We start from the raw sequence: 23,023 nt of genomic DNA, 5'->3' as shown, positions 1-23,023 counted from the left end.
CTACCTCATTCCTGACTTCTGAAGAACTTTGCAAATTTGGCTTGTGGGCCCCCAGATTCCAAAGAACCAGAGGTGCTCACTGACTTCATTGGCCACCTCTATATCCTTAATCAAATCAGTTCCCAAGTTCTGCCACTACTCTTTTGTCATTTTTAATATTCTCTTCATTCTCATTATCTTACTTCATTTTACCTGGATCATTCGTTCACTCCACAAAGACTTATTTCTTGCCCCCTAAGCGATGTGCTGGGGACACAGAGTGAACAAACACAGATGTGGAAGTGACAGTCTGGCCTTTATTTTTATTTTTAAAATTTTATTTATTTTTTAAAAAATTTATTTATTTATTTTTGGCCGCGTTGGGTCTTTGTTGCTGTGCGCGGGCTTCCTCTAGTTGCGGCAAGAAGGGGCTACACTTTGTTGCGGTGCGCGGGCTTCTCACTGCAGTGGCTTCTCACTGCGGTGGCTTCTCTTGTTGTGGAGCATGGGCTTTAGGTGTGCGGGCTTCAGTAGTTGTGGCACGTGGGCTCAGTAGTTGTGGCTTGTGGGCTCTAGATTGCAGGCTCAGTAGTTGCGGTGCACGGGCTTAGTTGCTCCGCGGAATGTGGGATCTTCCCAGACCAGGGCTCGAACCCATGTCCCCTGCATTGGCAGGTGGATTCTTAACCACTACACCACCAGGGAAGTCCCCCAGCCTGGGCTTTAGAATCCATAGTAACTCTTTAACATGCTCCCAGAAGAAACAAGTTGGAGTACAGGATTTACCAAAACCATTCAACTGTGCAAGGCTCCCAAAACTTAGACTACAGGCCCAGAACATCCCAGGAGATAACAAGCTCCTAACTCAGTCATTCTGTCAGAGGTATTGCAGTAACAATGGTTTGGGGAAATCTAATCCTTTTTCTGATTTGTCTACAGGCTGAGTCCTCTTCCTTCTCTAATCCTAAAGTATTTACTGCAAGGAGGCACCAGCATGCTATCACCTTTGCAGAAACTTTATGGGGTAGATATCAAATTAGTACCTTAAAATAAAGCCCAATTCATAATGATATGATTCATGAATGAAATGATTCATAATGATAATGATATCTATGATATACACTGAAACTAAAAAGAAGTGAAGAAAACAACCATGTTGAATTTTTTAGAGACAAGTTAATGCCCAATTAATCAGCACATGCCAAGGGGAGAACACAATGTTCATGCGTTCATTCATTCATTCAGTGAAGAAACATTTATTGAGCACTTATTATGTGCCAGGCTCTATGCTAAACACTGAAAATTAGCAATCAATAAAGCAAGATGACATCTGAGGTCAGGAGGGCCAGATCATGTAGGCTTTGGTGAGGCACTTGGATTTTGTTCTATGTGAGATGCTATGACCCCAGTTCTTCACTCCTCCTTAGATGCATGACTGTTGTCATGTAACTTAGTGAAGTAGGAGATAGATGGGCCCCTGGGCCAGACAGCTTGTGTTTGTCAAATGGAGCAAAACTGAAGTTTTGTCCTTAGCTAGACAAGAACGATGCCCATTTCCCTTCCTCCATTGATATGGAGGGAATGAACTAGCAGTGGGGAATCTGTTGCAGCGAAAACAGAAATGAGACTTTTCTGATAAACAAGAAAAATAAGGAACCAGTGAACAGGCTGGGGAAACAACATAAACAGGCCTGTAAGAGTTAAGCAATCTTGATTATTCTTAGGCTGTTACTACTAACAAACACTTGTAGCTAGACTTGCCCTTCACAAAGCTGATTACCCTCTGACTCCATGTGAATTACCCTTTGCACCTGGCATTTCTTCTCCCCCTATACTCCCTTGTAGCACTCTTCATCTCAGAAAGAAGGTCATGGCTGATAACTTCAGGGAAATCAGACCCAGTTGCTGAGCCACCTGATGCCAGCTTTGGCCATGAATTTTCAGAAGAAAGAAATGCAAGACCTTCATTAATTTGAGCCTTATACCTACCCCAGACCACGAGACCCAGGCTGTATAACCTTTCCCTATTCCCCAGGGAAGGGAGGGGCACAGTTCTTGAGATGCTAGCTTGTTGTGTTTCTCCCTTTGCCAGGCAAAGGTTACAGCCGTTTTCCTCGTTCCTCCAAAACTCTGTCTCCATATTTCTTTTCAGCACCGGTGCACAGAGAGCCAAGATTTTGGCATCATTAGTACTGCCTTTCCATATGATTCTGGGCTTGGCCGTGCCACTTGCTTTCAACAATGGTATGTTAGCAAACAGAATTCAAGTGCAGGCTTGAGAAACACTTGCCTGATTAGGCTTACTCCCTCTTGCTCCTCTGCCTTGGCCAGCCTGCTGGAGGATGGAACTATGGAGCTGTGGCTGGGGCAATCCAATATCCCAGCTGAGGGATCTAACAATGTGCAGCTGACCCCTTTGGGTATATTGCCTGAACCCAATCAAGATCAGCTGAGCCCAGCCCAATCAGCAGAACCTCTCATATTCGTGGTTATATCCCACTGGGGTTTTGTGGTGGTTTGCTATCTAGTATTATTGAGGCGATAGATAACAGATACAGACGGAAAATCTTTGGAGGGTTTGAAGCTGAGAGAGAGATTGTCTTATCAGTGTTTTCAAAAGAATTCTCTGGTTGCAGTATAAATAATACATTATAATGTGGTGAGGATAGAATCAGGGAATTTAAAATGATTCCAATATCAAGGACAATCTTTGGGTGGACTCAGAGTAAGCACTGACATTTTCTTAACATTTTCATGAGAAAATAATAGTTTCATTTGGGGAGGTCCAGGACCTTGCAAATATCATGATAGGATATTGAACACTTAAGCACTCCTATTTCAACTGCAGTCAATGTCTTTTACCTGGGATAACTTCCTTTAATTGTTAAACACCATTTCTTTGGAGAAAACTTCCCTGACACTCCCAGATGAGATTAGATCACCCTGTTGTAAAGCCTTCTCCCAACACTTACCATAACTGCGATATAAATTATATAATTTGTTTAATATCTACCTTATCTCACTGGAAGCTCCAGGAGGGCAGGGACCATGCCTGTCTTCTTTAGTTCTATATCCCTTGCACAGTGCCTAGCACACAGAGGGCTCTCAATAAATATTTATTATGTTAGTGATACACTGTAACTCCTATTAGAAAAGTTACATTACTATATTAGCTAGTGTAGGCTAGGCTGCAGTAATGAACACAATAAAATGTCTCTACAAATTTTTAATATATAATTTAAAATTTATAGAAAAGTTGCAAGAATTGAACAAAGCATTTCTGTATACTCTTAATCTGATTCTCCGGTTGTTACTATTTTATCATATTTGCCTTATTCTTTTTCTCTGTGTCTCTCTGTATACTTTTCTGAACCATTTGAGAGTAAGCGCAGATAGCATGGCTAATTACTTCTAAATATTGCAATACTTCAGTGTGTATTTTCCCCAAAGACTATTTTACCTGACCCCAGTAGAAATATAAAAACAATGACATTAACATTGATACAGTAGTACTATGCAATCCACAGATTCATTCAAATCTTGCCAATTACCTCAATAAACATCCTTTATAAGCACCCTTGTGTTTCTGGTCCAGGATCCTGCATTGCATTTAGTTGTCACATCTCTTTAGTCCACTTCAGTCTGGAATAGTCCCTCAGTTTTTTGTCTTCCATATCTTTGTCTTTCATACCTTTGACATTTGTAAGGAGCACAGGCCAGATACTTTCTAGAATGTTACTCAGATTATACTTTCTAGAATGTTTCTCAGATTATTCCGTTTGTTGTTTCTTCACGATTAAACTCTGGTCATACATTCATTTGTAGACATTAAGCATTGTGAGTTCATGGTGACATCTCCAGTTCCAATCTAGTTCCTAGCCTCCCTCCTTTCCATATTTGTATGTTCCTTCTCTGACAGCGAGAAACCTGGTTTGCCTTATGCCCAATCTGGTCAGTTCTTTTCCCATCTCCCCTGTGTGCAACCAGTCTCCTGATTATACAGACCAGCTCCTCTGCCTTGATTCCTACACATGTCACCTTTATGGGCTGTGTCCTCCCCCCATTTCACTGTGGCCTTGCTGGACAACCCCTCTCCAGCACAGCCCCCCGCCGCCCCAGTTCCAACAGGCATGGCGTGAGCCCAGACCCCAATTTCTCAGTGGTCATGCAGGCTAAGTGAGCACCCTGACTCCAGACCCCCTCGCTGGTACTGCCAGGTGTTTACTTTTCACTCACATAACAGTCGTGGGCAGATGGAGAGTTCCATGGTGTTGGAGGAGGTCAGGAAGAGGACATGACCGCAGGTTGACTTGTGAGCTGGACCAGGGCAATCAGAGGCTCCTCCCCCCTCCCCCCTCCGTCCTTGGAATGTAAGTTCCGCCAGCCATTCCCACTGTGGGAGCCATTTTCAAGGATGCAGCCCTGAGAGGGTAAGGTGTTGAGACCATCTGGACGGTGTACGTGGCTGAACCCCATTAAGGCCTCTATTTAAACATTTAAGATTCTGATGGGCGGGTTCAGAGATCTTGCCGCGCTGGAGACAAGCCTCCTAAGTAAGTTTCTTTGCTTATTAAATCTGCTTCCTGCCAATCTGGAGTGGCCACCTCCTTTTGCGGTCTGCCCTTGAATGCGGACGGGTTTCAGATTTCACCTGCGAAACTCCCGAGGCTCTGGACCAACAAAAATTTATTACACCGATAGCTTGAATTCGACAGGTGAAATCACAGCCTACTACTCTCACTCCTCATCCTGGACTTTTCCTGTCTGCACCCTTATTCTGATTAGAGAAATCCCATCTTAGTGACACTGAGGTTTTCAGGTGTCTCTGGTTAACTTTTTTTTTTTTTTTTTTTTTTTTTTTTTTTTTTGCGGTACGTGGGCCTCTCGCGTTGCGGAGCACAGGCTCCAGACGCGCAGGCTCAGCGGCCATGGCTCACGGGCCCAGCCGCTCCGCGGCACGAACCCGTGTCCCCTGCATTGGCAGGCGGACTCTCAACCACTGCGCCACCAGGGAAGCCCTCTGGTTCACTTTTTACTGCAAACTTCCCATCTTTCCCTGTCCCCATTTCCTTTAATGCGAGAGACTCTTTAATCTGACCAATCTCCTGTGCAGGGTGGTTGCGTGTGGACTGCTGCCTTTAAAATTGCCTTTTAACTTTCTCTTCCAGGTTTAGGCAGCATGGAACAGTATTACCAAGATGGGATTTGGAGTCGCAGAGTTCTGGGTTCAAATTCCAGCAGCACTGCTTCCTGGCTGTGTGACCCTGGGTGAGTCACTTCCCTCTTCCGAACCTTATTTCCTTAACTGTAAAAAATAGTCTACTTCATAGGGTGGTGGTTAAGATTAGATAATATAATATGTAGAAAGTGCTCAATTCAATTCAATGCTGGCAGTTGCTCTCTTGCTCCTTTGTTGGTCCACTTGTTCTAATAAGGATGTTGGAATGTGCCATCCACATAGTAAACGTTTTAATATGTTGTCCAAATGCAATGGATTAAAAATTATGCTGAAAGCTCTCCCCTAACCTTGGCTGCCAGTAACTGACCCGTCCACCCGTGAGCATGCACTCACCTGAACATGGGCAGGAATCTGCACCAGCCACCCTCCTTCAGAGCATCACACTGGCAGGCATCCCAGACTTTAGCTGCGGAGCAGTAGAGCAGCCAGTGTCTCCGGAGCCCCCAAGCAGGGCCAGCATCAGAGATGAGGGGTCTTTTAATTGAGACTCTGGCAGTGAATAAGATCTCATTATAAGGCAGACCTTGGAGCAAGTGTTTGAAGGCTTGGGGAGGGCAGGGTACTCCTGTTGGGAAGACCACTCTTGCCTCTCAGGACGCGGCTCTGATAGGTACCAAGGAGGCTGTCAAAACTCCCTCTGGGGCTCCCCTGGTGGCGCAGTGGTTGAGAGTCCGCCTGCTGATGCAGGGGACGCGGGTTCGTGCCCCGGTCCGGGAGGATCCCACATGCCGCGGAGCGGCTGGACCCGTGAGCCATGGCCGCTGGGCCTGTGCGTCCGGAGCCTGTGCTCCGCAACGGGAGAGGCTGCAACAGTGAGAGGCCCACGTACCGCGAAAAAACAAAACAAAACAAAACAAAACTCCCTCTGAACTGGAAGTTGGACACAAGGACCAGTGTTTCCTGATAACCAACCACCCATACAGGTCTAACTGCCTGGCTCCCTCCTTGGAGCTGGTGCCTGTGTCTCCCCTTCCTGCCCACCCCCCTTTAACCTGGCGGCAGGGTGGAGAGAGAGGACTTGGGGAGCCCCAGCCCTTACTGGAGTATCAGCACATGCTGGCTAAGGCTGGAAGTTACATGCACCCTCCGACGCTGCCCATGAGATACACAGAGATCGTGGATTGATTTTTAGATGATGAACCATTTAATGGGCCTCCTCAGGTGTGAGTGGGAAAACTCAGGACCACTGGATTTGAACCTGGCTTAATGGGGTGGTTTGGGCTGATGACTCACCTTTCTTCCATGCTGGGGGCTTCTGTGCAGAGAAAGCAGCAGGCAAATTCACCTCATAGGCTGACTTGAAATTACCGACAGTTACACTGAGCTGAGTGAAAAGGCAGGCCCTCGTTGCCTTGTGAACCTGGCGGTGTTGATATGGAAACCAGAATTCTGCTATCCCTCTGGTTCCCTGCGGGCAGGAGGTGTCCGCTGGGAGTAGAGGGGCCAGGCCAGACTGGGGGTGTGCAGGTAAAGAGGTAGAAAACACGAGCTTTGGTAGGTGAGGTTAGGAGGTGAGCTGGGAAAATCCCTCTTCCTGAGGTGGAGACTGAGTCTCCATTCTCAGCTGGGCTCAGACTTGAGCCGCCAGGAACCCTTCCTTCTGGAGATGTGCCCCTCCCCGGGGTTCAGAGCTGGCTGGGGCCAGGGTGGTGTCTTATGTATTCCCTCAGCAGAAATCAACAGTTTAGCTTAGCTAAACTGTTTTAGAAGACTCCTAGAAGCATGGGGTCCTGGCTGACTTCAGCCCTTAGCTAAGTCTGCGGCAACACAGAGCAGCAGCAGGACTTGAGAGCTAGTTGTGCTCTGACTTGTACACGTTTGGACCTCTCATGTTTCCCTGACATGAAAAACGGCATGAACGACGATAATACTATTCCCATTTACCAATAAGCCTCTTTTATTTATTTTTTTTGCGGTACGCGGGCCTCTCACTGTTGTGGCCTCTCCCGTTGCGGAGCACAGGCTTCTGGACGCGCAGGCTCAGCAGCCACGTATCACGGGCCCAGCCGCTCCGTGGCATGTGGGATCTTCCTGGACCGGGGCACGAACCCGTGTCCGCTGCCTCGGCAGGCGGACTCCCAACCACTGCACCACCAGGGAAGCCCCTATAAGGCTCTTTTGAAGGTGAAACATAATAATGACCTGTGGAAACATCTTATAGACTTTGCTGCCTTCAGACCCAGGAGGCTTGGAGGACCTCCACTTCAGGAGCAGTGGCTGCTGGTGGCCCCTGCTCCTAGTGGAAAATGCAAGGGTCTAATCTAGAGACGTAAGGCTGGCTTAATGCATCTTCTGTTTCCTGCTTTCTCTGTTTCTCTGTGTTATCGTAGGTCAGCTCCCCTGGCCCCAACTAAATTGTCAACTCTGTGTGAGGTGGGGACCATATCTCACTCGTTTCTGCAGCTTGGTTCCTCATCCTGCCCCTCACTCTTTCCTACCCTGTGCCCTTTCTGGGGCGAACACAGAATATGATCCCTGGTGGGAATGCGACGATTATTACTTGTATCTATGGCATTTTAAAATCTAACCAAGATTCATAATTATCTCATTGTCTCTGGCTCTTGTCTCTTTTGAGGGGGCCTCCCAGGAGCAGAGCCTGAGAGGATTCGAGGCCAAGGACTGTGTTTAGGAAGTGATCCCAGAAGCACCAGTAGGGGAGGGAAAGCGAGACGGGGGGTGGGGGGAAAGATGGCAGTAAAGGGTGCAGGGTTGAGAAAATTACCACTGTGGGCAGCTGGGGCTCGGCCCTGCTGGGGTCTCTGGGAGCCAGTGCAGAACAAGCCTCATTGTTGCTCTCCCTCCCCCAAGGAACAAGGGAGCTGGGGTAGTTATCTCTTAATGCCCATCAGTATTGGAGAAGGTCCCTGAGAGGACATGACTGTAGGTTGACCCTTGAGCTGGACCCGGGCAATTAGAGGCTCCTCACCCCTCCCCTGTCCTTGGAATGTGCGTTCTGCCTACTGTTCCCACAATGGGAGCTGTTCCAAGGACACAGCCTTGAGAGAGTAGTGTGTGTTTAGATCATCTGGATGGTGGTGTGTGACTGAGCCCCGCTAAGGCCTCGACATAAGCTTTAAGATTCTGGTGGGTGGGGAAGGAGATCCACCATCTTGCAGCGCCCAAGACAAGCCTCGTATATAAGTTGCCTTGCCACCTGCCAGTCTGGGGAGGTCTCTCCTTACCCTCTGTGTACAAGGACTAGTTGCAGATTTCACCCTGGAAGCTCCGAAGTTTGCAAACCTACAGTCAGGTCAAGGGCTGTTGGGGACATTAAGTCCCTGGGCTGGGCTGTAGTTCCTGAACTTCAGGGGCTGTCAGAAGCACTTGGTGGCGGTGGTGGTGGTGTGGGGGAGGGGAGTGTGTGTTAAAAGTGCAGATTCAGGCTTCCAACCTGGAGGTGTCTAACTTGGGAGGCATAAGGGGGCCTGGAAATCTGCATTTCTAAGAACACCCGGCCCCCCCACAGGTGATTCTGATGACTCTTCTTTAAGACAGAAGGGTCATTTGTCTAGAGCGCTTTGCTTCAAGCAATGGTCAGCAAACGTTCTCTGTAAAGGAATGTATAGTGAAGATACTAGGTCACGTGGTCTCTGCAGCCGGCTGCTACTCAACTCTGCTATTGCGTGTGCAAGCAGCCACAGACAATATGTAAATGAGTGGGTGTGGCTGCGCTACAATCAGGCTTTATTTACGAAAACAGGGGGCAGGCTGGGTTGGGTCTATGGGTCCTGGCTTGCCAATCCTAGGTTAGAGGACAGAACATGGACTTCAGAATTAGGCTCAAGTTTGCCTCCTGGCTTTGCTGCCAATCAGCTGTGCAATTTCTAGGGGAGTCACGGTTTCTCTGACGCTCACGTTCCTCATCTGGATAATGCAGATGATAATTGCCAACTCTCCGAGTTGTTTTGAGGATAAATAGCATATACATAATTCCTGCTATATTGAGGGACTTAACCATGGCAGATTTCCCTATCTCCCCCTCCACTTCCTCCATGCCTGAAAGCCCATGGCTGATTTGCTCGGTGGGTAACTCACCAGGTGAACAGGGCTGAATTTGTAAGCTTAGACCCATGTGATTCCTCATAACTCTGCCTCCAGGGCCACTGAGATGACCCCCTTGGTCCAGGCCATCAGTTCAGATCTGAGGTGAATGGCAGGCAGAGAAGCTACAGGTGAGAAGGTAGTCTGATGCTGCCTGGATCTGAGCCACACGCTGTTTTACAAGAATCTCAACCACTCAGTTTGGCTCTGAGCTGCCCAGACAAGTGGGAAGGCATGTCAGCCACATGAACCACAGGAACCATGGAGGAAACACAAACCAGCCCCTCAGGAGAGTTACACTGCTCGTCCTAATAACAAAGGCATGCTGGATAAGGCCCCTAGCCCTATCATCAGATCAAAGACAATACTGGATTTCATGGGCTTTTTCTTAAGTCCCATAGGATAGGAAAGTGGGCTGGATGCCAAAGTGAAGTTCAATAAAAGCAATTCTTTGAGGGCCGAATCAGCATGGTCCTTTCATTCTCTGATGATGTGGCCTAACTCAGGGATGTCACTTAGAATACCAGGAGGATAGAATGGGTGCTGTAGCCTTCAGACGCTCTTCCACAAATACTGCGCTCTTGATAATGACTGAGTGGCAGTGAGTTGGAAGTCAATTATTTGGGAAGTGACGATTTTATGAAGCTCATTAAGGACAGAGCTGTGTGCTTTCGACTGTCCACTGGGCTGGGGCAGCCTGATGAACTCTAATGAAGGTGCAGGATCTTTTCAAGGATCCAGGCCTAAATAAAAGGCAGCCCCCCTCCCTAGTGAGGTAAGCCTAGGACATTCCTATTGGCAGGGTCAAGGGTCTTAGACCACCCTTATAATTTTATGCGATTGTAAACATGGGGCTTGTGAAATGTCCAATTCAGACATAAGAGATTTCAAAACATCTAACTTTAAACAAAATAACTTTCTAGGGAATCTTCCAAGATAAACTGGTTTTGAAATATGTAAATGCATTCACTTGTATGAGTTGGCGTTGACTTGTATGAGTTAACTTTTATTATGTAACAAAGTACCCAATACTTTAGTGTCTAAAATTGACAAGCATTTACTTAGCTCACAGTTTACAGGTATGCAGGGCCCAGTGAGCCTTTTTTCTGGTCTCTGCTGGGCTCAGTCATGTGTCTGCAGTTGACTGCTAGGCGGGCTGGGAGCCGATGGGTCTGGGATGGCTTCAGTTGGGATGCTTTCTTTTGTTTCACGTGGTCTCTCATCCTCCAGCGGACTGAGTGTTGTTCACACGGGGTCTGGTCAGGGTTCCAATAAGAAACTATGAAGTCTTGAGACCTTGTCTTGGCATTGGCGCAGCATCACTTCTGCCATGTTCTTTTATTTCATTTTTTAAATTGAAATGATTAGTTTGAGATAATTGTAGATTTATATGCAGTTGCAAGAAATAATACAGAGAGATCCGTGAACACTTTATCCAGTTTCCCGTGGTAATGGCTTACAAAACTATAGTATAATGCTACAACCAGGATACTGACCTTGATACATGTCCGACACCACAAAGATCCATCCATTTTTTTCTCTTTTTTAAATTGAAGTCTAGTTGATGTACAATATTATATGTTACAGGTGTACAATATAGTGATTCACAGTTTTAAAGGTTATACTCCATTTATAGTTATTATAAAATATCAGCTCTACTCCCCGTGTTGTACAATATATCCTTGTAGTTTATTAATCCCCTCCCCCTATTCTGCCCCTCCCCCCTTCCTTCTCCCCACTGGTAAGAACTAGTTTGTTTTCTGTATCTGTGAGTCTGTTTCTTTTTTGTTGTATTCACCAGTTTGTTGTAGTTTTTAGATCCCACATATGAGTGATATTATATGATGTTTGTCTTTCTCCATCTGACTTATTTCACTTAGCATAAGGTCCTCCAAGTCCATCTGTGTTGCTTCAAATGGCAAAATTTCATTCTCTTTTATGGCTGAGTAATAGTCCATTGTCTATATAACCACATTTTCTTTATGCATTCATCTGTTGATGGACACTTACATTGCTTCCATATCTTGGCAATTTTAAATAATGCTGCTGTGAACATTGGGGTGTATCTTTTTGAGTATTGGGGTATCTTTTTGAGTTAGTATTTTTGTTTCTTTCAAAAATCCATTTATTTTATGACCATGTCCACTTCCCTCCTTCCCTCATCCCTTCCTTTATCCCTGGCAACCACTAATCTGTTCTCAATTTCTACAATTTTGTCATTTTAAGAATGTTATATAAATGGAACCATAAATTATGTAATACTTTGGGATTGACTTTATGCACTGAGTATAATTCACTAGAGAGTCATTAAGGTTGTTACATGAATTAATAATCGTTGTTATTTTTTACTATTATTTATTTATTAATATCTTTATTGGAGTATCATTGCTTTACAACAGTGTGTTAGTTTCTGCTTTATAACAAAGCGAATCAGCTATACATATACATATATCCCCATATCTCCTCCCTCTTGCATCTCCCTCCCATCCTCCCTATGCCACCCCTCTAGGTGGTCACAAAGCACTGAGCTGATCTCCCTGTGCTATGCAGTGCTTCCCAATAGCTAGTTTTTTACATTTGGTAGTATATATAAGTCCATGTCACTGCCACTCTCTCACTTCGTCCCAGCTTACCCTTACCCCTCCCCGTGTCCTCAAATTGATTCTCTACGTCTGTGTCTTTATTCCTGTCCTGCCTGTAGGTTCTTCATAACCATTTTTTTTTTTAGATTCCATATGTATGTGTTAGCATATGGTATTTGTTTTTCTCTTTCTGACTTACTTCACTCTGTATGACAGACTCTAGGTCCATCCACCTCATTACAAATAACTCAATTTCGTTTCTTTTTATGGCTGAGTAATATTACATTGTATGTATGTGCCACATCTTCTTTATCCGTTCATCTGTCGATGGACATTAAGGTTGCTTCCATGTCCTGGCTATTGTAAATAGAGCTGCAATTAACATTGTGGTACATGACTTTTTTGAATTATAGTTTTCTCAGGGTATATGCCTAGTACTGGGATTGCTGCATCATGTGGATTTCTATTTTTAGTTTTTTAAGGAACCTCCATACTTTTCTCCATAGTGGCTGTATCAATTTACATTCCCACCAACAGTGCAAGAGGGTTCCCTTTTCTCTACACCCTCTCCAGCATTTATTGTTTATAGATTTTTTGATGATGGCCATTCTGACTGGTGTGAGGTGATATCTCATTGTAGCTTTGATTTTCATTTCTCTAATGATTAGTGATGTTGAGCATTCTTTCATGTGTTTGTTGGCAGTCTGTATATGTTCTTTGGAGAAATGTCTATTTGGATCATCTGCCCATTTTTGGATTGGGTTGTTTGTTTTTTGATATTGAGCTGCATGAGCTGCCTGTAAATTTTGGAGATTAATCCTTTGTCAGTTGCTTCATTTGAAAATATTTTCTCCCATTCTGAGGGTTGTCTTTTGGTCTTGTTTATGGTTTCCTTTGCTGTGCAAAAGCTTTGAAGTTTCATTAGGTCCCATTTGTTTATTTTTGTTTTTATTTCCATTACTCTAGGAGGTGGGTCAAAAAGGATCTTGCTGTGATTTATGTCATAGAGTGTTCTGCCTATGTTTTCCTCTAAGAGTTTGATAGTTTCTGGCCTTACATTTAGGTCTTTAATCCATTCTGAGTTTATTGTTGTGTTAGGGAGTGTTCTAATTTCACTGTTTTATGTATAGCTGTCCAGTTTTCCCAGCACCACTTGTTGAAGAGGCTGTCTTTTCTCCATTGTCTATTCTTGCCTCTTTTATCAAAAATAAGGTGACCATATGTGCGTCGGTTTATCTCTGGGCTTTGTATGCTGTTCCATTGATCTATATTTCTGTTTTTGCAACAGTACCATACTGTCTTGATTACTGTAGCTTTGTAGTATAGTCTGAAGTCAGGGAGCCTGATTCCTCCTACTCCGTTTTGCTTTCTCAAGATTGCTTTGGTATTTGGGGTCTTTTGTGTTGCCATACAAACTGTGAAATTTTTTGTTCTGGTTCTGTGAAAAATGCCATTGGTAATTTGATAGGGATTGCATTGAATCTGTAGATTGCTTTGGGTAATATAGTCATTTTCACAATATTGATTCTTCCAATCCAAGAACATGGTATATCTCTCCATCTGTTTGTATCATATTTAATTTCTTTCATCAGTGTCTTATAGTTTTCTGCATGCTGGTCTTTTGTCTCTTTAGGTAGGTTTGTTCCTAGATATTTTATTATTTTTGTTGTAATAGTAAATGGGAGTGTTTCCCATTTACTATTATTAATTTCTCTTTCAGATTTTTCATCATTAGTGTATAGGAATACAAGAGGTTTCTGTGCATTAATTCTGTATCCTGCTACACTACCAAATTCACTGATTAGCTCTAGTAGTTTTCTGGTAGCATCTTTAGGATTCTCTATGTATAGTATCATGTCATCTGCAAACACTGACAGTTTTACCTGTTCTTTTCTGATATGGATTCCTTTTATTTCTTTTTCTTCTCTGATTTCTGTGGCTAAAACTTCCAAAACTGTGTTGAGTAATAGTGGTGAGAGTGGGCAACCTTGTCTTGTTCCCGATCTTAGAGGAAATGGCTTCAGTTTTTCACCATTGAGAATGATGTTGGCTGTGGGTTTGTCATATATGGCCTTTATTATGTTGAGGTAGGTTCCCTCTATGCCTACTTTCTGGAGAGTTTTTAATCATAAATGGATGTTGAATTTTGTCGAAAGCTTTTTCTACATCTATTGAGTTGATCATATGGTTTTTATCCTTCAATTTGTTAATAATGGTGTATCACATTGTTTGATTTGTGTATATTGAAGAATCCTTGCATTCCTGGGATAAACCCCACTTGATCATGGTGTATGATCCTTTTAATGTGCTGTTAGATTCTGTTTGCTAGTATTTTGTTGAGGATTTTTATATCTATGTTCATCTGACATTGGCCTGTAGTTTTCTTTCTTTGTGACATCTTTGTCTGGTTTTGGTATCAGGGTGTTGGTGGCCTCGTAGAATGAGTTTGGGAGTGTTCCTCCCTCTGCTATATTTTGCAAGAGTTTGAGAAGGATAGGTGTTAGCTCTTCTCTAAATGTTTGATACAATTTGCCTGTGAAGCCATCCGGTCTTGGGCTTTTGTTTGTTGGAAGATTTATAATCACAGTCTCAATTTCAGTGCTTTTGATTGGTCTGTTTATGTCTTCTATTTCTTCCTGGTTCAATCTTGGAAGTTTGTGCTTTTTGCGAATTTTTCCATTTCTTCCAGGTTGTGCATTTTATTGGCATAGAGTTGCTTGTAGTAATCTCTCATGATCCTTTGTATTTCTGCAGTGTCTGTTGTTACTTCTCCTTTTTCATTTCTAATTCTATTGATTTGAGTCTTCTCCCTTTTTTTCTTGACGAGTCTGGCTTATGGTTTATCAATTTTGTTTATCTTCTCAAAGAACCAGCTTTCAGTTTTATTGATCGTTGCCATTGTTTCCTTTTTTTTTTCATATATTTCTGATCTGATCTTTATGATTTCTTTTCTTCTGCTAACTTTGGGGTTTTTTGTTTTTCTTTCTCTAATTGCTAAGGTGTAAGGTGAGGTTATTTATTTGAGATGTTTCTTGTTTCTTGAGGTAGGATTGTATTGCTATAAACTTCCCTCTTAGAACTGCTTTCGCTGCATCCCATAGGTTTTGGGATGTCGTGTTTTCACTGTTATTTGTTTCTAGGTATTTTTTGATTTGCTCTTTGATTTCTTCAGTGATCACTTCGTTATTAAGTGTGTGTTGTTTAGCCTCCATGTGTTTGTACTTTTTACAGATCTTTTCCTATAATTCATATCTAGTCTCATAGCTTTGTGGTCGAAAAAGATACTTGATATGATTTCAATTTTGTTAAATTTACCAAGACTTGGTTTGTGACCCAAGATATGATCTATCCTGGAGAATGTTCCATGAGCACTTGAGAAGAATGTGTATTCTGTTGTTTTTGGATGGAACGTCCTATAAATATCAATTAAGTCCATCTTGTTTAATGTATCATTTAAAGCTTGTTTTTCCTTATTTAGTTTCATTTTGGATGATCTGTCCATTGGTGAAAGTGGGGTGTTAAAGTCCCCTACTGTGGTTGTGTTTCTGTTGATTTCCCCTTTTATGGCTCTTAGCATTTACCTTATGTATTGAGGTTCTCCTATGCTGGGTGCATAAATATTTACAATTGTTATATCTTCTTCTTGGATTGATCCCTTGATCATTATTTAGTGTCCTTCTTTGTCTCTTGTAATAGTCTTTATTTTAAAGTCTATTTTGTCTGATATGAGAATTGCTACTCCATCTTTCTTTTTATTTCCACTTGCATGGAATATCTTTTTACATCCCCTCACTTTCAGTCTGTATGTGTCCCTAGGTCGGAAGCGTGTAGCTTGTAGACAGCATATATACGGTTCTTATTTTTGTATCCATTCAGCCAGTCTATGTCTTTTGGTTGGAGTATTTAATCCATTTACATCTAAGGTAGTTATCGATATGTATGTTCCTATTACCATTTTCTTAATTGTTTTGGATTTGTTATTATAGGTCTTTTCCTTCTCTTATGTTTCCTGCCTAGAGAGGTTCCTTTAACATTTGTTATAAAGCTGGTTTGGTAGTGCTGAATTCTCTTAGCTTTTGCTTGTCCCTAAAGGTTTTAGTTTCTCCATAGAATCTGAATGAGATCCTTGCCTGGTAGAGTGATCTTGGTTGTAGGTTTTTCTCCTTCATCACTTTAAATATGTCCTGCCACTGTCTTGTGGCTTGCAGAGTTTCTGCTGAAAGATCAGTTGTTAACCTTATGGGGATTCCCTTATATGTTATTTGGTGTTTTTCCCTAGCTGCTTTTAATATTTTTTCTTTGTATTTAATTTTTGATAGTTTGATTGATATGTGTCTTGGTGTGTTATTCTTTGTTATTGTTGAGTAGTATTCCATGGTATGGATGTGTCACAGTTTGTATAGCTGTTGACTGAAGGACCTCTGGGTTGTTTCCAGTTTTTGTCTATCATAAATAAAACCTCCATAAACTTTTGCATGTATATTTTTATGTGAATGTAAATTTTTACTTCTCTTGGATTAATGCCCAGTTGTATAATTGCTAGGTTGTATGGCAGTTATATTTTCGGTGTTTTTTTTCAAAGAGACTGCCAAAGACATGTAGGATTCCCATGTAGAATCTATTGACACCCAAGTTCCCGTCCCACATTCCTTTGATAAATGCAAGGTGCCAGGCCAACCTAGATTCAAAGAGTGAAAGAACAGACTCTATCTCTTGATGATAGAGCTTCAAAGTGACACTGAAAAATGATGTGGATACAGGGAGGAAATAATTGTGATCCCTTGCTTTAATGATTCTGGTTATTTGTGGGAATAACTACCAAAAGCTATTGGTAGTTACCAAAAGAATGGCTTTGATTTGGAACAGTTGATATTAAGTTATTTTTGCTGTCAGTGATTTCAGCAGGGACAGTTGTACAATAAGAGCTCTTAGTATGGTGACATCAAAACCATATTATCAATTTACAAAAGAATGTCTATCTTTTTGCCCTTGGTACCTAGTAGATATATGTCTGTTTCACCCAAAGGCAGATTTAAATTACTGAAATACAAGTCAAAAAGAAAGATGGCTAGACCGTATCCTGTTTTGTTCCCCAGTGAAAATTATATTCATTCTATTGACCCGACCCTCATATTGATAGTATTAGGGACTGATTCTACATGAGCATAAATAACTAGAGATATATACTAATCTTATGTAGTCAATGGCCAGTTCCTATATACAGAGGAAAGGGCAACAAAAAGTGCAAACAGTCATATATTATATTACCAGATTTCCCAAAGGGTGGTCTTACCAGATTTCTGTACTAGGTGTTAAAGAGTGTAGTCAATGTAGAATAAATGGACTCAGTGATTATGTCTCATAAGAATATTGGCCTGCAAAGATGATAGGGGCCCATATTTTCAAGGGTAAGAAAAGTAAAGTAGATTGGTAAGAGTGAGTTTTCTAATCAGAGCAGCCTCAAACAGTCCTGGAAGCAAGAGATAGTCCATAAGTATTTTTTAGAGTTTTAGCTTTTCAATGAATTTTATTTTGTGAAGGAATATAGTGAGGAAACAGGCAGAAAGAACACCTGGATCAGAAGTTCAAGGCACTTGACTTTGTTTTTAAAGGAAAGCATCACCCACTGTTTTGGCTTCCATGTCTCTTGTATTGAAAACCCATCTTGGGTTATCGTGACACAGGTTTCCCATTGTGCCTATTTTAGGATCCCATGTTCTGCTTTTTCCTGCTCTCCAAATGTAGCTCTCATCTCTTCCCAAGATGCATGCACTTCCATGAGTGTGTGCTTTCCTTTTCTTTTTATAAAATGATTTGATTTAAGTCCAAAAGAGCACAATTCAGTTTCACTCGTTATGACCAGAAAAATAATTTTGAATCTTATGGCATAAATATCCATATATTAGTTATACACAGGAAACATAACCTTACAAAATGTATCTGCCAAGTAAAAAGTATCAATTGTTGTAGCTGTTATCATTAACATATACCACTTGTTGTGAATCTATTCTATGCTCATTACTATTTTCTTAAAATTTTTTATTGAAATATAACTGAATTATAATATTATAGTAGTTTCAAGTATAAACATAATAATTCCATATTTTTATAGATTACACTCCATACAAAGTTATTATAAAATGTTGACTATGTACCCTGTGCTCTACATTATATCCTTGTAATTTATTTATTTTATACCTAGTAGTTTGTACCTCTTAATACCCTTGACCTATTTCCCGCCCCCCCCCCCCACTCCCCTGAGGTAACTGGTAGTTTGGTCTCTGTATGTGTGAATCTGTTTCTGTTTGTTATGTTTGTTTATTTGTTTTATTTTTTAGTTTCCACATATAAGTGAAAACATGCAGTATCTGTCTTTCTCTGTCTGACTTATTTCACTTAGACATAATACCCTCTAGGTCAATGCACATTGTTGCAAATAGCAAATTTTCATTTTTTATGGTTGACTAGTATTCCATTGCATGTATATGTATATATACATACCACATCTTCTTAATCCATTCATCTGTTGATGGACACTTGCTTCCATATCTTGGCTGTTGTTAATAATGCTGCTATGAACATTGTGGTGTATATATCTTCTTGAATTAGTGTTTTTGTTTTCTTTGGATAAATACCCAGGAGTGGAATTGCTGGATTGTATGGTAGTTATATTTTTTGAGGAAATTCCATACTGTTTTACATAGTGGCTGTACCAATTTACATTCCCACCAACAGTGCACAAGGGTTCCCTTTTTTCCATATCTTCACGAACACTTCTTATTTGTAGTCTTTTTGACAGTAGCCATTCTGCAAGGTGTGGGCTGTTATCTCATTATGGTTTTGATTTGCATTTCCCTGATGATTAGTGATGTTGAACATCTTTTCATGGGCCTGTTGGCCATCTGCATGTCTTTGGAAAAGTGCTTATTCAGGTCATCTGCCTATTTTTTAAATTGCATTTTTTTGACATTGAGTTTTATGAGTTCTTTTTGTATTTTGGATATTAACCCTTTATCAGCTATATCACTTATAAATATCTTTTCCCATTCAGTAGCTTGCCTGTCTGTTTTGCTTATGGTTTCCTTCACTGTGCAAAAGCTTTTATATTTGATTAGGTCCCATTGTTTATTTTTGCTGTTGTTGCCCTTGCCTGAGGAGGCAGATCCAATAAATACTACTAAGACCAACGTTTAAGATCATACTGCATATGTTTTCTTCTAGGAGTTTTATGGTTTCAAGCCTTACATTTAAGTCTTTAATTTGTTTTAAGCTAATTTTTGTATATGGTATGGGAAAACTTCCAGTTTCATTCTTTTACATGTAGCTGTCCAGTTTTCCCAGCACCACTTATTGAAGAGACTCTCTTTTCCCTATTGTATATTTTTGCCTCCTTTGTTGTAGATTAATTGACCATATGTTCATAGGTTTATTTCTGGACTCTCTATTGTGTTCCATTGATCTGTGTATCTGTTTTTGTGTCAGTGCCATACTGTTTTGATCACTGTAGCTTTGTAGTATAGTCTGAAGTCAGGGAGGGTGATACCTCCAGCTTTGTTCTTTTTACTCAAGATTGCTTTGGCTGTTTATTGTGGTTCTATACAAATTTTAGGATTATTTGTTCTAATTCTGTGAGAAATGCCATTGGTATTTTAATAGGGATTGCAGTGAAACTTTATATTGATTTGGGTAGTATGGACATTTTAACACTATTAATCCTTCTAATCCATGAACACAAAATATATTTCCATTTATCTGTAATGTTTTACTCTCTCCTTTCACATTTTATATTTTGGTATCATATTTTACATCTTTATGTGTATCCTTTAACTGTGTATTGTAGTTATAGTTGACCTTACAATTATTGTCCTTTAATTTTTGTATTAGTTTAAGTGGTTGATTCACTGCCTTTGTTGTATATTTACCTTTACCAGTGAGATTTTTTTCCTTCATGTATTTTCTTATTTCTTGTTATGGCCTTTTCTTTTTTGCTTAAAGAAGACCCTTTAATATTTCTTGTAGGGCTGATTTAGTGGTGATGATTTAGTTTTTGCTTGTCTGGGAAACTCTTTATCTTTCCTTCAGTTCTGAATGATAAGCTTGCTGGGTATAGTATCCTTGGTTGTAGGTTTTCCCCCCCACAGTACTTTAAATATATCATGCCACTCCCTTCTGGCTTGCAAAGTTTGTGCTGAATAATCAGGTGATAGCCTTATAGGAGTTCGGTTGTATGAAGCACTGTTTTTCTCTTCCTGCCTTTAAACTTCTCTCTTTATGTTTAACTTTTGCAATTTAAAATATCATATGTCTTGGTGTGGGTCTCTTTGGATTCATCTTGTTTGGGACTCTCTGTACTTCTTGGACCTGGATGTCTGTTTCTTTCTTCAGGTTAGAGAAGTTTTCAGCCATTATTTCATCAAAATAAGTTTTCTGCCCCTTTCTCTCTCTTTTCCTTATGTGACCCCTATAATGTGAATAGTGTGCTTGATGTTGTGTCCTAAAGGTCCCTTAAACTATCCTTATTAAAAAAAGTAAATATAAATATATAAAACTATGAATATATATTAAAAATATATAAATATATATAAATGTGTATATATATATGTGTGTGTGTGTATATATATATATATATATATATATATTTGCTCTTCTGATTGGGTGATTTCCATTTTCCTATCTTCCTGATTGCTTATGCTTTCTTCTGTATCACCTAATCTGCTGTTAATTCCTTCTAGTGTATTTTTCACTTCAGTTATTGTATTCTTCAGCTCTGATTGGTTCTTTTTTATACTTTCTAGTTGTTGGTTGAAGTTCTCACTGTGTTCCTCTATTCTTTTCCTGAACTCAGTGAGCATTTTCATGACCATTGCTTTGAATTCTTTATCAGATAAAGTACTTATTTCTGTTGCATTAGGCATTTTTTCTAAGGTTTTATTTTGTTCCTTCCTTTGGAACATATTCCTCTGCCTTCTCATTTTGTGTGACTTTCTCCATCTCTATGAAACTAGGCAAAACAGTTACCTGTGCTGGTCTTAAAGGCATGCCCTTGTGTGGGATTGTCTCTGTGCAGTCTGTGTGTGCCCAGTGGCTTTGGTGGGACAGCTGTATCTGAAGTGAGATGGGCTGTGCCTTCTCCTGGGGTATACTGGCTGCCGTTGACTTGGTGGGGGTTAGGGCTGGAGGCTGTGGGGATAGAGCTGGGGCCTGGTGTGAACCAGAACTTCTCCCCTGGCATGATGGAGGTTGCCACCTTGGTAGGGGGTGGGGTCCTTGGTAGGAGCTGGAGGGGCTGGAGCTGAAGCCCAGTATCAGCTGTGGCTTGTCCTCAGCTGGATGGTGGTCATTGCCTTTTCCCTGGGGCAGGTCCAGGGCTTGGGGGGCTGGAGTAGTAGTCCAGAGTGACCCACACCTTCTCCCTGGGAAGATCATGGTCACTGCATCACTGCTTTAGCTGAGGTTAGGGCCGAGAGGCTGGAGCCAGAGCCCAGTGCGGGTTGGGGTTTCTGCTGGTCCTGGCTGGCCGACCAGAGCACCAGGCAGTTTTCAGTTTGCTACCCCTGCTCTGGGACTGGGAGCAAGCACATCTGTGTGTGGGCTCTTCAAGAGTGGAGTCTTAGTTTCCCACAGCCCTCCAGTAAGCCCCACAGGTTTTCAAACCAGCCCAGGGAGCTTGTCTCACTGGTATTGGACCCCAGGGCTGGGGTGTTCAATGTGGGACTCAAACCCCTCACTTCTTACAGATGATCCCTGAGCCTGTGATATCCCCCTCCTCTTCTGGGTCACCCACCAGGGATGTGGGTCCCAACTAGATCACTTCTCCTCCCCTCCTACCGGACTCTCTGTGGTTCTTTCTTTAGATTGTTGGTTGTAGAAGGTCCGTTTTGCTAGTGTTAGGTTGTTCTCAGAGTGAGTTGCTCTGTATGCAGTTGTAGTTTTGATGTATTTGTTGGGGGTGGCAAGCTCAGGGTCTTCCTACTCTGCCATCGGTTCTACCTCCTCCCATGAATGTTTTCTTACACCTTAGAATGTTCTTTCCCCATTTGTCTTCTTTGCTAAATCCTACTCATTTTCCAGACTCAGTTCATGAGTCATATCCTGAAGGAGCTTTACTGACCCACCATGTGGAGTTAACCCCCTTGTCTTTGTGTCCACCCACCTTGATTTTCCATGGTTGCTTCTACAGCAGGTTGCAGTTATCCATTTTATTAAGCCTGTGTCCCCTTTAATAAAGTGTCCCTTGGGCAAGGATGGGGTCTTCTCCACATTCCTAACGCAGTGATGGCTACATGTTTATTGAGTAGCCAAGGATCTCATGGCCTTGATATGGTTTTCCTCTGTGGTGGGTCTGGACCCTCATCCTGCATCTGGATCCAGCATCCTGGAGCTGGTCATTGTAATGCCCCCCACCAGGCTGGGCTTCACAACCAGCCTTCCTTCTGCCCTGACTCTGTACCCCAGAAAGGGCATGTTCCTTTTAACTTGTACCAAGAGCTTTACACACATTCTTAATTACATTTTCAGGTCAGTTCCTAGAAGTGGAATTATTGGTTCAAAGTGTGTGATTAATTTTACAGCTTTTGAAATGTATTGTCAAATTGTCCTCCAGAAAAGTTATTCACTCCTTCCCTTTCTTTGGACACTTGCTCTCACTCCATATTATTTTGAAAAAACCTTTTCCAATTTGTTAAGCAAAACAATGTTCTTTTATTGTTTCCTTACTGTATCCATATAGGTTTTAATCCAGGCTATTGTTTTTATGTGCTAAGTTTCTTTCATAGAGGATTAATAGACATTGATGTAAAAGCCTTGTCTCCTCTTCCTAATTTTTTTCTGGGCATCTCAGAGTCCCATGAAGGAGGTATCAAGACTGGGCTTCACACCAGGGCTAGTCAATTCTGTTTGAATCCTCCACTCAATCCTGAGTTGTCACACAGTATTGGGAGAGGTGTGGGGATCTCTGTTCCCTGTGTTCATGGTTTTCTGGACACAGGTTCTGGGAATTCCTTTATGTCCTGCAATCGTCATGCACCGAGTCTGTTCTGGGCTGAGCTTTCTTGTCTTGTTTGGTGTTAGGAGGAGATTGGAAGTGTCCTCTGCAGGTGGCAAGCAGAACAATAACTGGAAAAACAAGTGGGATCAATACCTAATATGCAGCCAACCAGCCTTTTTCAAAGCCTCATCTGTA

General features: G+C 41.9%; 1 long non-coding RNA gene across 1 annotated transcript in view; it reads left to right on the top strand.

The window, feature by feature from the left end:
- The window catches only part of LOC117202482 (uncharacterized), a 123,009-nt gene extending 117,754 nt beyond the window's left edge, over window positions 1-5,255 (top strand). The window contains exon 4 of the long non-coding RNA XR_004484890.2: window positions 5,148-5,255. This is a non-coding gene — a long non-coding RNA (uncharacterized LOC117202482). The remainder of the gene's footprint in view (window positions 1-5,147) is intronic.
- Window positions 5,256-23,023: the final 17,768 nt, after the last annotated feature.

Source organism: Orcinus orca, chromosome 16, assembly GCF_937001465.1.
Source record: "Orcinus orca chromosome 16, mOrcOrc1.1, whole genome shotgun sequence".
Lineage (NCBI taxonomy): Eukaryota > Metazoa > Chordata > Mammalia > Artiodactyla > Delphinidae > Orcinus > Orcinus orca.
This window is presented reverse-complemented; position numbering and strand designations above follow the sequence as displayed.